At 36.5% G+C, this 13,655-nt stretch overlaps 1 protein-coding gene across 1 annotated transcript in view; it reads right to left on the minus strand.

Annotated features, from left to right (window-relative positions):
• The window catches only part of nfixb (nuclear factor I/Xb), a 191,136-nt gene that overhangs the window by 109,296 nt on the left and 68,185 nt on the right, over positions 1-13,655 (minus strand). The gene's annotated exons all lie outside the window — the stretch shown is intronic.

A 13,655-nucleotide genomic window follows, 5' to 3' on the forward strand; every position in this document is an offset into this window, starting at 1 on the left:
AACCTGCATGTGTGACGGCAGAACAGTTTTACTCATATAAAGTCAAATAAGACTAAGAGTCTTACATTTCAACACTGCTATAGAGAGAGAGCACTGGAGGAAGACAGTGAAAGTGCTTGTAAAAGAGAATAATGAGTGGTCTCTGTACCACTCTTTGACCACATGAAAGCTGCACTAATGACAGGGCTGGAAGAGCATAAGTGTGTGTTTCTGCCTGCATGCATGTGTGTGTTCGTTTTTGTTTGTTAAGTGCATAAAGTTGCAAGTCTTATGTCTTTAGAGACGTGTCAGTATGTTTAGATGTGTTAAAAAATTGCAACACAGACACATGCGTTCAGGAAACACACTGCAGGCATGCAGCCTTCTGCTTATACTTAAGGTTTTTTTGCAGTACTGTGGTAATAAGCCTCAAGAGGGCAAATGTGTGTGCTATTAAACCAGATTATGTTATTACTCAGCTAACAAGCTATATGAAATGAAAAACATTTGGTGTAGAAACACTTTCCACTCAGAAATTGCTACATTTCACAATAAATTACAAGTAGAAAGACTGAAATAGGATTTTCTTGTACTCTAATAATCTTTGTTTTATGATGAAAAAAAACTATTATTTACCGTGTTTGTGAAATTTCTTATCTATAAGCACTCACTATAAATTTCTAAAATAATACAATATTATAAGTAACTTGCTCAGAAAGATTCTCTTTAAACATCTGCTTCACGAAAACAAGATCAAACAGACCATAAAAGAACGTCTATGCTAATAGACACTTCAACACTGAAAGAAATCTTATGTAGAAACAATTTTCACTCAGAAATTGCTAGTAAATTTCAAATGCAATTACAAAGAACGTGAAATTCTGAAGTACAAAAACTGTATTTACTTGTTAAACGTACTCCAATAATCTTTGTTTACAACTTTGAATTTTTTTTCAACACAGTGTGAGATGTTATGGTTCTCTACAGAAATTTAGCTGAAGTTAGCACTCATAGATAATAAAAATCATGAATGAGATTTATTTAGCTTAATTGTTAGACAGAATCAAGATTAAATGGAAAGCAAACAGAGACTTTTAGGAGACTACTTCTCAGAAGGTTTCTCACATTTTTCACAATCTCACATTTGTCTCCCCCTGGATTTTTAGAAAGGATCTGATACAGTGCCAAAATATGTAATCAAAAGTAAGAAATCTCAATAAGAATATTTCCCATCAAATCTTTCTCTGAGCTGTTATTCACTTAAATTTTCTAGCTCTACACACTAACTGTACAGCAACAATGGCCTCATTTGCTTCGAATTTAATTTCTTCATTTCTTTAAATTTTTCTTTAATGTGTGTGTATGCAAGATCATGCAGATACTCTTCTAAAAAGATCACACAGTCCACGAACAGATGTCTTCCTCAAAAATGTCACCATGGCCATGGCCACATCCGCTGCAGCTGACCTCTAAATGCATGTATACACATCATGTGTGTGTGTGCGCGTGTGTGTGTGTGTGAGTGTGGAAGAGCATTCCAAATCAAGCCTGGGTGGAGACGGCCAAGTCAAGCAGAGAAAAAACCCTGAAGAGAATGAATTTCAAGCGAAGGTGTGCATTTAATCTGGCCTGCTTGTGGCGAGATTCGTCAGCTTTGTCTCGATATGATGAACTGCATGTGTAGGACACGAGTGTTTACTGAGCAAACCACAGAGACACAGAACGGAAAAAGCAGGATGGAAAGGAGAGCACAGGAGAGAAATCCTGCTCTCTCACAAACACCTTGTGAAAGAACGCAACCACAAAGAGCCTCTGTGTTACCGAGCGTTTCGAGCGGAGGTCTAACCAGGACAACTCCTCAGAGAGAGCAGAAAATGAGCGGAAAGAGAGAGAGAGCATGAGCGAACGACTGAGAAAAAGAGAGGCAAAGTGAGAGAAATGTACTGTAAAATGTGAGAAGGAGAGAGCAAATGAGGTTCGAAAACCGTTATAGTGATTCGATAACCGGAAAAATGTGTAATTTGAGACTGTTTGCGTTGCATTTGGTTATCAAATTACCCCAAAGGAGCACAGAGACGCAGACTTTGCTCGAGTTACTTTGGTTTTGTGTGTCACCTGTGGGCAAATTAGAGGTTTTCCCCCTCAAAAATGAAAGCAAGTCGAGCACGAAGTGAGCGAGTGAACAAAAGCTTCTTTATTTTCTCAAACTGTAACTGTGAGAACCTTTCTGCAATGTTAAACTGTGTCCTATCACAAGTCAGCATCAAAAACCGAACCGTGATGTCACAGCTTATATAAAGGCAAATTCCGTGGCTGCGTTCGCTAAATAATCACAGGCCAGCAGCGGTGCGAGGCCCTTCAAAGATGTTTTTAGGGCAACAGAGAACTCGGACCACAATAAAAACTCCACATTCACATGACTGATGCCTAAATTCACTTGTAGCATATGTACTATTCACTCAACTGTAGCTTTTAGTGTTTTGATGTCAATATCAGCCGGATACATTTACATTAAACACAATAAAATGCTAATTAAATGTTGTGTATGCAATTTTTTCCCTATGATTTAGACATAAAATTATAAATATGCAATATGAAATATAGATCAACTGACATAAGAAAGAACAAATTATGGAAGGCTGTTTCCATCTGACAGTAAAAACAAAAATAATACTTGTGAGAAAGTTTGAAATATGAAATGAAGTTGCAAATGGAAAATAAAATGTTGCAACAAAGTTAAATTTTTTTAATGATGCAAAAAGCATCTATTATAATTTATAGTTATAAATAATTTATTAGAATATATTCAAATAAATTCAGCTTTAAAAAAATCTAAAGTTTTGGGTTGGTAAGATTTCTTGATATTTTTGAAAGTCGTCACTTATACTCACCAAGATAGCACTTATTTGTGAAAACAGTGAAAACTGTGAAATATCATTATTAAATATTTTCTATTAATATTTCTATTAATAACATTTTCATATTTTCTTTCAAATAAAATAAAATATATAATTCCTGTGATGCGCAGCTGAATTTTCAGCATCATTACTCCAGTCTTCAGAGTCACATGATCCTTCAGAAATCAGTATAATAAGCTGATTTGCTGCTTAAGAAACATTTATTATCATCAATGTTGAAACTATTGTGCTGCTTAATATTTCTGTAGAAACCTAAATACATTCAAAAAGACAGCATTTATCTGAAATAGGAATCTTTCTAAATGTCCTTACTGTCGTTTGATCAATTTAATGCATTTTTGCAAATAAAACTATTAATAACTTTCAAAATAAATAAATAAATTTACTGACCCCAAAGTTTTGAACGGTAGTGTATTCATGTTAAATAGATAACCTTATACCATGAATCCCTATTAAAAACACATTAGAAACAACCTTCCTGATGAAGTAGCACAGTGAAACTCTCTGGTACTGTACATTAAAATACTTTCTAGTCAAAGATAGAACTTTAAGGTAATACAAACTCACATTTGATGAAAGACAGTAACTAAAGCAACACAGGAAAAGCAAAAACTTAGGCGTTCCTGGGGCCAAAACCACAGATTAATATCTGACCACAAAAGTAGGCCAGAAAGAGATAGGAAACATGTTTGTAAGGGAACATGTGTAGCCGCTCCACAATCTCAGGAGGAAACACTCAAATACGCTCATACGCTCGTTTTTAATATATAAGTTCTGCTTTTGTTTTAATTTGATCTAATTATTTTGTAATTTTGTTGTTTTTATCATTTTTAATAGTTTTTATTTTATTAAATGTCAATATAGTATTTATTCATTTACATTTTTTTACATAAAATAAGTTTACATTTGTTGACATTTTATTTCAGTTAAAGTTTATTTTATTTCAAATATCAAAAGTTTTTTATATGGTTTTAGTTAACTATAAACACCCTGCTCAAGAGAACAAGTAACATCACATACAACTACATATAACTAAAAGATTTTAAATAAAACTACAATATGACAAGATTTTAACAATGCACTAACAACAGTTTTTGAAAAAGAAAAAATGAACGAATATGATTGTTTCAAATAATCCAATCAATAACATAAAAAGACTGCATTTTTTGCCTTTTTGTGTTGTTTTGCAATGTAAAAAAAAGACGACCAATAATCATTATTTTTTTTATGTAATTAGTAGCCCTATTAATGAAAAATACCTGTATATATTTTTTGTAATTTTCACCTCAGTTTTCTTTAATAGCAGAAATAAGACAAAGTGCAAGCTGCCACAAATAATGTGGTGAATGGTTGAATTTGTATTCATTCTTGTGATCCTAAGAACAACAATGATCCAGCCCCCCTGGATCCCCCCCCCCTCTTTGTTAATAATAATAATCATTAAATGTTTGGTAAGTGTTCAGTTCAGCAATTCCAAAAGCATTATTCCAGTAATGGAGTGTGTGTGTGTGTGTGTGTGTGTGTGCGCGCGTTTTTGTGACAAATGAGGACATACATTTGTATAATGACAAAGGTATGACATAGGCATTACAAGGAGAAGGTGACTTTTCAGGACATTACCCCATGTCCCCACTTTTCAAAACGCTTATAAATCACACAGAATGGAGTGTATTGAAAATCTGAAATAGCAGAAAGTTTCCTGTAAGGGGTAGGCTTAGGGGTAGGGTTGGTGTAGGGCAATAGAATATACGGTCTGTACAGTATAAAAACCATTACGCCTATGGGATGTCCCCACTTTTCACAAAAACAAACCTGTGTGTGTGTGTGTTTTATCTTAACAGTATAAATCACCATCCACTTTTAATGGTACAGAAAAGAGCAGCCTGAACATTCTGCCTAGCTTCTCATTCTGTGTTTCACGGGAGAAAGAAAATAGTATGTGGTGAGTAAATTATTTGGGTGAATAATTCCTTTAATGTACTTTATGATGTATTTAAAATCTCCTCCCGAGAGACACGGGGAAAGAAAGAGAGTGAGTGAATGGGGCATTATCATCAGAGCAGGTAAGGTTCAGAGGTTCAGGACTGCACTGTAATTAAAGCGGCTCTATAAAATTAGACTAAATGAGAGCAAGAGACTACAATAAATCTGCTCTAATCACTGCACCTGCACTGGCCGTCGTCTGTGTGAGAGAGAAGCAAAGACTGGAACGGCAAGACATATCAGAGCAAACAGGGTCTGTACTGGTTGTGGATGGAGCAAGGGATTATGGGACAGCACAGAGGCATTCCTAACAGAAACATACCACAAATTTACACACTCTCAGGCCATCCAAGATGCATCACATCACTTGCTCACCAATGGATCCTCTGCAGTGAACGGGTGCCGTCAGAATGAGAATCCAAACAGCTGATAAAAACATCACAATAATCCACAAGCAATCCACACCACTCCAGTTCTTACTTGTGGATTATTGTAATGTTTTTATCAGCTGTTTGGACTCTCATTCTGACGGCACCCATTCACTGCAGAGGATCCACTGGTGAGCAAGTGATGTAATGCTGCATTTCTCCAAATCTGCTCTGATGAAGAAACAAACTTGAAATCTTGGATGGCCTGAGGGTGAGTAGATTTTCAGTCAATTTAAATTTTTGGGTGGTCTATTCTTTTAACCTCCTAGTAACAGCATGAGTGATGCCTGACTTAGCAAACACCACTAACCAGCAGTGGCTCTTTACCTGCATATATTTAAGTGCGCTCTCTGCAGAAGTCAATTAAATGCACAATGAATCCAAATCTGGAGGAAAATGATTTTATTAGTTACATGAATACCTCATAAATCCAACAGAATAAAGCTGCTTTTGTGTGTGTTGACAAAAGCCTTTGCATCAAAGCCCGGGCTAATAGGTCATAACATAAGTGGAACAGGAAGAGAAATTCACAGCCGCTCTCTCCCTTTCGCTCTCTCTCGCTGCTCAGCTGTGGAGAGACGTAGCCGCTTAATTTATTTACTCCATTCCCATTAATTAGAACGTTTGCACTGACAAAACAGGCAAAAGGAGGCATTAGCACCTAGTTTACACTCCACATCCCTGAGCTGCCCTGTTTTTTTCTCTCGCTCACGTGCATTTACACACACACACAAAAGCATGCGCTTCCACACAGACAGAAACCTGCTCACGCGCTTCTCCAAGCAAACATCCATACATTAGCATTCACATACTGCACCAAAGAGCCCTAAAGCATTGCGTGAGAAGTTACTCAAACATCCATACATTTGTTTACCATAATAAAAATGATAAAAACTTGAATTATTTCATTGAAATTAAATGCAATCTCACACACACACACACATATATATATATACTGTATATATATATATATATATATATATATATATATAAAATACTAAATTTTTGTAAAGGAAATAAATGTACTGTATTGCCATGGCATCACCATGGTAAATTTGCTGCTGATTTGCACTTACCTTTCAGAAATTTAATTTCGGTAACTTTCTGTAAGACTTTCTGTAATACAGCAGCACAACAAAAAAGTACCATGGTAATCATCTGATCCCATCACTGTACTATAGCACTGCCAAAGTACTTTTCAGTAAGAGAGCTAATAAATCTACTGTATTACAACAGTACCATGTAGAGACACTTGGATAAAAGTGCTAAATTAATAATTAAAAAATTTATAAAAAAACATACCATGTACTTTTTTGCTATTATAACACATTTTTGTAAGGGAAAACAAACTAGCAGGTCAAACATTTATTATATAACAAATGGAGCCATGGCAAAAAAACATGGCAATTCCATAGTATTTTCATTAATATAATTTTTGTAAGGGAAATACAAATTAGCAGGTCATAAATTAACTGTATTATAACAGTACCATATTGTGACATATTAGTAAAAATGTCTGTAAATATGTAAAAAAATCTAATAAAATTACCATTGTACATTTGCTATTTTACCATGATAAATTTCGGCAAGGGAAAACAAAGTAGCAGGTCGGATATTTACAATATCACCATGCTACCTTGTCACAAAAAAAATAAAATTAATTAATTAAAAAACACACAATATAATTTTTGTAAGAGAAATTCAGGTCACAAATTTACTATATTATAATGGTACTATGTTGAGACATATTGGTAAAAGTGTCTGTAAATATGTAATAAACATTTTACCATGTTAAATTTTTGTAAGGGAAAACAAACTAGCAGGTCAAGTATTTACTAATATCTCCATGGTACTATGTCATAACACATGTAGTTACAGAGTATTTCTTGTTAGCATATAATGGTAAATATAAATCAGCAGGTATTTTTTCATAAAAAAAAAATAATAATAGTACATTTCTGTAACTGAAAAAGCATCAGCACTAAAAAAATTGCAAAAAAGCAGTACAAAAACTACCATGGCAGTGTTTCCCCTGCCATTATATTAGGGGGGGCGGCCCTCCCCCCCAACGGCACCCCCGCCCCCCTTGAAGGTCAAGTTAATTTTAGGCTACTTAATTTTATTTTCTCTATAGCGCCAGATCACAACAAAAGTTATTTAAAGTTACCTTTCCTATAGAACAGGTCTATACCGTGTTATTTTATTAAACAAACTAAATAGCCTGATGTTATTTATCTTATTTACATGACGGCATGTCATTTCGGTCTCTACGTGTATCGCGCACAGCAGAGTTCCGCCCCGATGCGCACGCACAAGAGAGCACGCTCCCACTAGTATTTGTAAATATTAAGCCGCAAAACGACTATTTAAATATGAATTCTGCGCGTCTCTGTGTTAATGAATGGCGCAGATGGTTTTGTTTACTACTTGTACTGAAGCGCGTGTGACGCTTCCGGTGATATTAACGTCTGCCGTCTCACTAATGAGGGCATAAATACATGAACAACATCTCCAGAACTGCTCTAAGAGTCACTTCATGAGCATTTGACCATTTCATTTGAGTAAAACTATCCTCATATCATATACACACAGAAATGCAACGGTATTCACGGCAACCCGTCAAAATAAAAGTTCGGTTTAACTTGAAGACATTGCGGCAGAAATATAATACTTACTATTGTTCAGTAGGATGCACTTAATAGGCTACTACTATGCTAAAACACAGAATTTGGTAACAATAAAACATAAGGTTGGAAAAAATTAAACATTTCATAGGGCCCTAAACATGTCATTTCTGTTAAACTTTTAATAAATTGATGATAAATTGTTTAAGTTTCACGATTTTAATTAATTATTAGACATGCTTTTTGATTCATAAAATTTAATTTAACCATTAAAAAGGAGTCCAGGAAAAAACGGAACGCCCCCACCCCCAAAGCCGTAAACCTAGGGGAAGCACTGCATGGTATTACCACCACGGTTCTACCACGGTACCATTTAGTGGACCATGGTAAATTTCCGCAAATCAGCAGCTGATAAATGTCCTGCATGTGTTGAAAACAAAAAACATGTAGTACCAAAAAGTACTTTTCATTGTCAGTGCACAAGGCTAAATGTCTGCAAGGGCAGTCTGTGTGTGTCTACTGTTGCAGTGATGAAGCGGCCTCGTCGACACGACAAAACGAAGGTCTCGTTAGACAGGCACGGGCTTCATCCCCTCTCTCTCTTTCTGTCCGTCTCTGTGGTGAACAAAAGGCGGATTCTGAGAGCGGCGGGAGGACCCCTGAGGAGAAGAAAGCCGCTGCACTCCAGCGCTGTGGTGAATGAGGTCTTTTCAGCAGAGTCCTGTGCTGTTTACTCTAGTTCAATAATAGCCCTCATTTTCCAATCATTATTCGCTCAGTCTGACTGCCGCTATTAGCCTGTCCGGGGTGTCACTCAAAGCGCACCATACACACTCATCTAGAAATAACGTCACTGCGCAAATACACAAAAAAACACACATTGCAATGAGGGCTTAGGTCAAACTCTGTAACTCTCATCTGGTAAAACCCGGTTGTCAAAAGTGTCATGTGCTAATGCAGCTTCAGTTGCGTCTGCTGACACACTTTAGAAGTTAAAACGCATAAATTGCGCTGGCGACAGTTTGACCATTCGGGTCAGATGCCTAAAGGGTGATTTTGTGTAAAAATATATGTACTTAAACACGATTAGCTGGATGGTCTAGCGGCCCTGTATTTTTTTTACGTCTAACATCCCAGACAGAAGCCCTGCAGCCAAAGTCAGCGCTGCCAAACTCTCCATTTTGATTTGGAACGCAGCTTTTTCAGCGTATGGGATCGTTCGCTGTGGCCAATTTCGGAATCATTAAAAACGAAAATCACTCCAAAAAAAAAAAAGACGTGTGTGTCTTCCTGCGACAGAAAACGTGTGTATATTTCTATACGGAATTGCGAGCGAGGTAAAGGCTTGTTTTTCCCGTCAGCGATAGAGAGTGGACGTGTTTGGAGGAAAGCAGAGGACAGGGCCTGAAAAAGCGGGTTAAATGGAAGGAGAGGCTGGGAAAGAGAGAGGGATGTTGGCAGAGTGTGTGTGGCGTGATCTGAAAAGCTGAGATCCGTGCAGCAGTGCCAAACACACACACCAGTCGAAGTTCCCTTCGCAGACCGGCTTTTGTTTCCATTTTGGCATTTTACACCATCTTTATTCTCTGCCCGCTGTTCTATTCTCTGTTTTAACAAATGCAACAATGCAAATAATAACATTACTAATAATAAATAGTTGATCAGGAAGAGGAGGATGACTCATTTGGTGTGGTTATTATTGATAGAATCTCTTTTAAACTACCAGAGAATATTAATATCTCTGGTTAACATTATTTCTGTTTGCTTATATGTTTATGCATCCAGTAATGAGGCATTTCGGTTTTACCTCTGAAAAGTTTTATTTGCCTGTTCCATCCAAACGAAAGGCTGTAACGAAAAGTAGAGCTCACCCAAAGTCAATCCTTCTCCTCCTTCAACATTTCTCTTGTTTTTCCATTTCAGCTGCGCCATTTCTTTCTGACCTATTGTTATCTTCTGAATTCTGCCGTTTTTGACTTTCTCTCCTGGTGACGAGTTTGTGCTACACGAGTGTTTGAATATTAGAGGAAAAACAACTAAAACAGAATGCTTTTCAAACACACACTTCTCATGCATTTCTCATGCATTTTTTGCTTCAAATTAATCAATAATTGTATTTATATTATCTGATATGCTGTGTGTTTTTCACACACTGCATATCATAATTGCTAAATTAATTTAAGTAAATATCTTTAGGGAAATTATTATTTGTATATTTCATCTACACATATTAAAGCAAAACAAAACTATATTATATATTAAAATAGTTAGAATTAGCATATTACAAATATACTGCTAAAATATTTTTTTATGTCATTTAAACACTTCTGTACTATAATAAGTTCAAAATATAAAATACAGCATCAGAAATTTGCTTCTCAAATGAAAGATATTAATAAAATTCCTATAAAATTGTATTTATGAATACACTTATTTGAAAAAACAAATGAAATGTGTGTTTTGCTAAATTTTGATTTTATGAAATTATGAATATATTGAAAAAAAAAATTTTTTATTGAAATGTACATTTATATTATAAAATTCAGAATGTTATTTAAAAAATATTTAAAATAAAAAAATGTTTTAAAAATTGTGATGATTATTTTTTATAAACCTATTTTCCTGCTATCACTGAAGCAGATACTCATACTGCAGATTTGCATTTTCTAATTTTTAAACAAATGAGTTATAACACACAGGATAAAAAATATTCTGTCTTATTTTTAAAAACAGCAAAAAAAGGAAAAGCTGAATCCAAACGGACTTATATTTTTCCAGCACCTGTAATTAAACAAGCTCTCTCACACAAACACAATAAACACAGGAAAACCAGCTTCCTGAGTGTGATCCAAGCAGCACCTTCACATTGCTGAAGAGAGTCAAAGTACCTCCAGCTCCAAATCAAATCAAGGTGACCAAAGCGGCGTGTCAGCGGTCAGTGCGGGACCGGGTGACTGTCTGCTGTCGGCCTGGTTACAGGCCTCAAAGCCTGGAGCAGCAGGAATCTGTTAGCGGCCCACAACACCTCGATTACCAGCCAAGAAGGAACGCTGCTGCCCAAAGGCCTGACTGCAAACAATCTTTTATGGCTTTTGTCATTGCATTTCACTTCTGAAGGGACACAAACACTCGGCTAAAGAAAATCATGCAGAAAATACTGACTATAAATGTAAAGTTTGCAGCACCCACAACACAAAATCCGTCTTTATTTTTAAACTCAATCGCAACACCTCTCTGATATCTCTAACACCTCTGAAAGCTGTGGAAACGACCCTGAATAGATGATTCGCTGTGAAACAAGCAATTTAATGCTTGACCGCACTTTAAGAGTCTATTGTCATTCAACTATATACATCCATTTCCACCATTAGTTCCCCTCTTTTCAGTGTCTATCCTCTCTTTCTCCTTTACAACACAGAGCTGTACAGTCGTCGCCTGACTACAGAACTTGGCACCGCGGCTTAAAGAAAATCATGCAGAAAATACTGACTATAAATGTAAAGTTTGCAGCACCCACAACACAAAATCCGTCTTTATTTTTAAACTCAATCGCAACACCTCTCTGATATCTCTAACACCTCTGAAAGCTGTGGAAACGACCCTGAATAGATGATTCGCTGTGAAACAAGCAATTTAATGCTTGACCGCACTTTAAGAGTCTATTGTCATTCAACTATATACATCCATTTCCACCATTAGTTCCCCTCTTTTCAGTGTCTATCCTCTCTTTCTCCTTTACAACACAGAGCTGTACAGTCGTCGCCTGACTACAGAACTTGGCACCGCGGCTGGCGTTTTATCGGCTGTCTGAGCTGGACACAGCTCGATTAGAGATGAGAGCAGGCACATGTTTTTATCATGACTGTGCGATAATGGAAGCCGTATGACGTGGCGAGCTTCAGAGATGACTAAACCGGGAGAAAGCATCCATCATTCTGACAAACACAGAAGAAAAATAACTTTTTTTCTGGAGCGGCGCGAGACGGCTGATCCAAGGTGCTGGTCAAAAACTCCCATTAATCATCATCATTAATACAGCCGGCGTACGGCAAGAAGACTGCGCGTAATTACGGCATCGTGCTCCTGGGTGTTTTACCGGCGGAGTTTAATGCCATTAATCGCTCCCAGGGGCGATACGACACGCATCTTGTCAATAAACCACTAATTGACCAGTGAAACAGGACCTGGAGAGTAAATTACACACAAATCGTGCCTCCTGATCTACAGCGCGCAAATATCACAGTACATGTAGTTGTTCAAATGCCCGAGCCAAAATGTAAACGCTGATTTTCAGAGACAGCAAAAGCAGAAGTGATCTAAACCAGGCCTCGTTTTTGGCAGGCGCTTAAAACTGCAGTCGAAAAATAAATGCAAATGTTTGCTCTGAGAATAATCTTTGCAAAATACAGACTGCGTAAAACAGGGTCTATCAGTGTTTAAGGGAAATGAACAAATGTTGCAGTAATATTCCCTCTATATGGTAAAGCAGATGTGGCCGGAACAATGAGCCATCAGGCCGCTTTAATAGCGTCCGGATTAAGACAGGAGATTCGGCCGGGTCAGCAGGAGATAATCTGAGTCCTGGCATACCGTTAAACAGGAAAAGAACGGCATGGTGAACCGGCTAACTGATGCTGAGTTCTACACGGAGCGAAAGGGAAACTCGGCATGGGCAACAAAATCTCTTTCGAAGCCCCTGCCAAAAAACAGAATTATGGCTCTGTGTCACAACAAAGGCGAAAAACCACCATCAAATGTTGCCTGTTCACATACTCTGAGTGCACAGATAATAGCTAAATAACTGAGATGCCTGTAAATAACTGCAAATATAATATTGCGCTGTTTGTGAGTGTCTCTTTCTGTGTTTTGCCAAGAACTGCCGCCAATATAGTGATCAACATATAGTGCATCTGACAAATAAATACTTGCAACTGCAACAAAACCACAATCACCGATCCTGGCATCACCATCAAACAAACAAACAAATAAAAATACTTAATTAAATATTTTAAATAAAATACATATTAAAATGAACAAACTATTATTTATAATAGTTTTTTGTTTATATTGTTGTAGTAGTTGAAGAAAGAGTTACTTTAAGTGTTTAGAAATAATATCTGTCATTTATTTATAATAATAATAATAATAATAATAATCATTTATATATAATTATACATATATTATTCCTGAAAACCTGGAATAAAAACCTTTATATTTTATATTAAATATATTTATTATAGTTTTGTTAATGCTGTATAAAACTAAATATTTTTACATTTTATAGACTTACATTCTATATAGTCTGTATTTATCATAAAGTTCCATGAAAGTTAAGAATTTTAATGGGAATGTTCTGATTTTAATATCTCATTTTGACATTTCTTTCAATGCCGAGCAAACCTTAAAACTAAATAAATAAAATACATAAATTAAGACTGTAAATCGAAAGAAAAATGTTCCGTCTATGAGAATGTGATCGTTGTGATTATAGGTGTGTGTTATAGGCAGTAGTGTAACTAACCAACCAGTGTGTGTGTGTGTGCGTGTGTGTGTGTGTGTGTGTGTGTGTGTGCGTGCGTGTGCGTGTGTGGGGCCTTCACACAAGCTGGGAGCAGGCCAGCTGTCACTGCCACAATACACAAACTGACATTTACACACACACACACACACACACACACACATACGCACAACTATCAAAGGCATGATTGCATTATGCTACACAC

The sequence above is a fragment of the Sinocyclocheilus grahami genome, unplaced genomic scaffold (assembly GCF_001515645.1).
Source record: "Sinocyclocheilus grahami isolate Dianchi unplaced genomic scaffold, SAMN03320097.WGS_v1.1 scaffold476.1, whole genome shotgun sequence".
Classification (NCBI taxonomy): domain Eukaryota; kingdom Metazoa; phylum Chordata; class Actinopteri; order Cypriniformes; family Cyprinidae; genus Sinocyclocheilus; species Sinocyclocheilus grahami.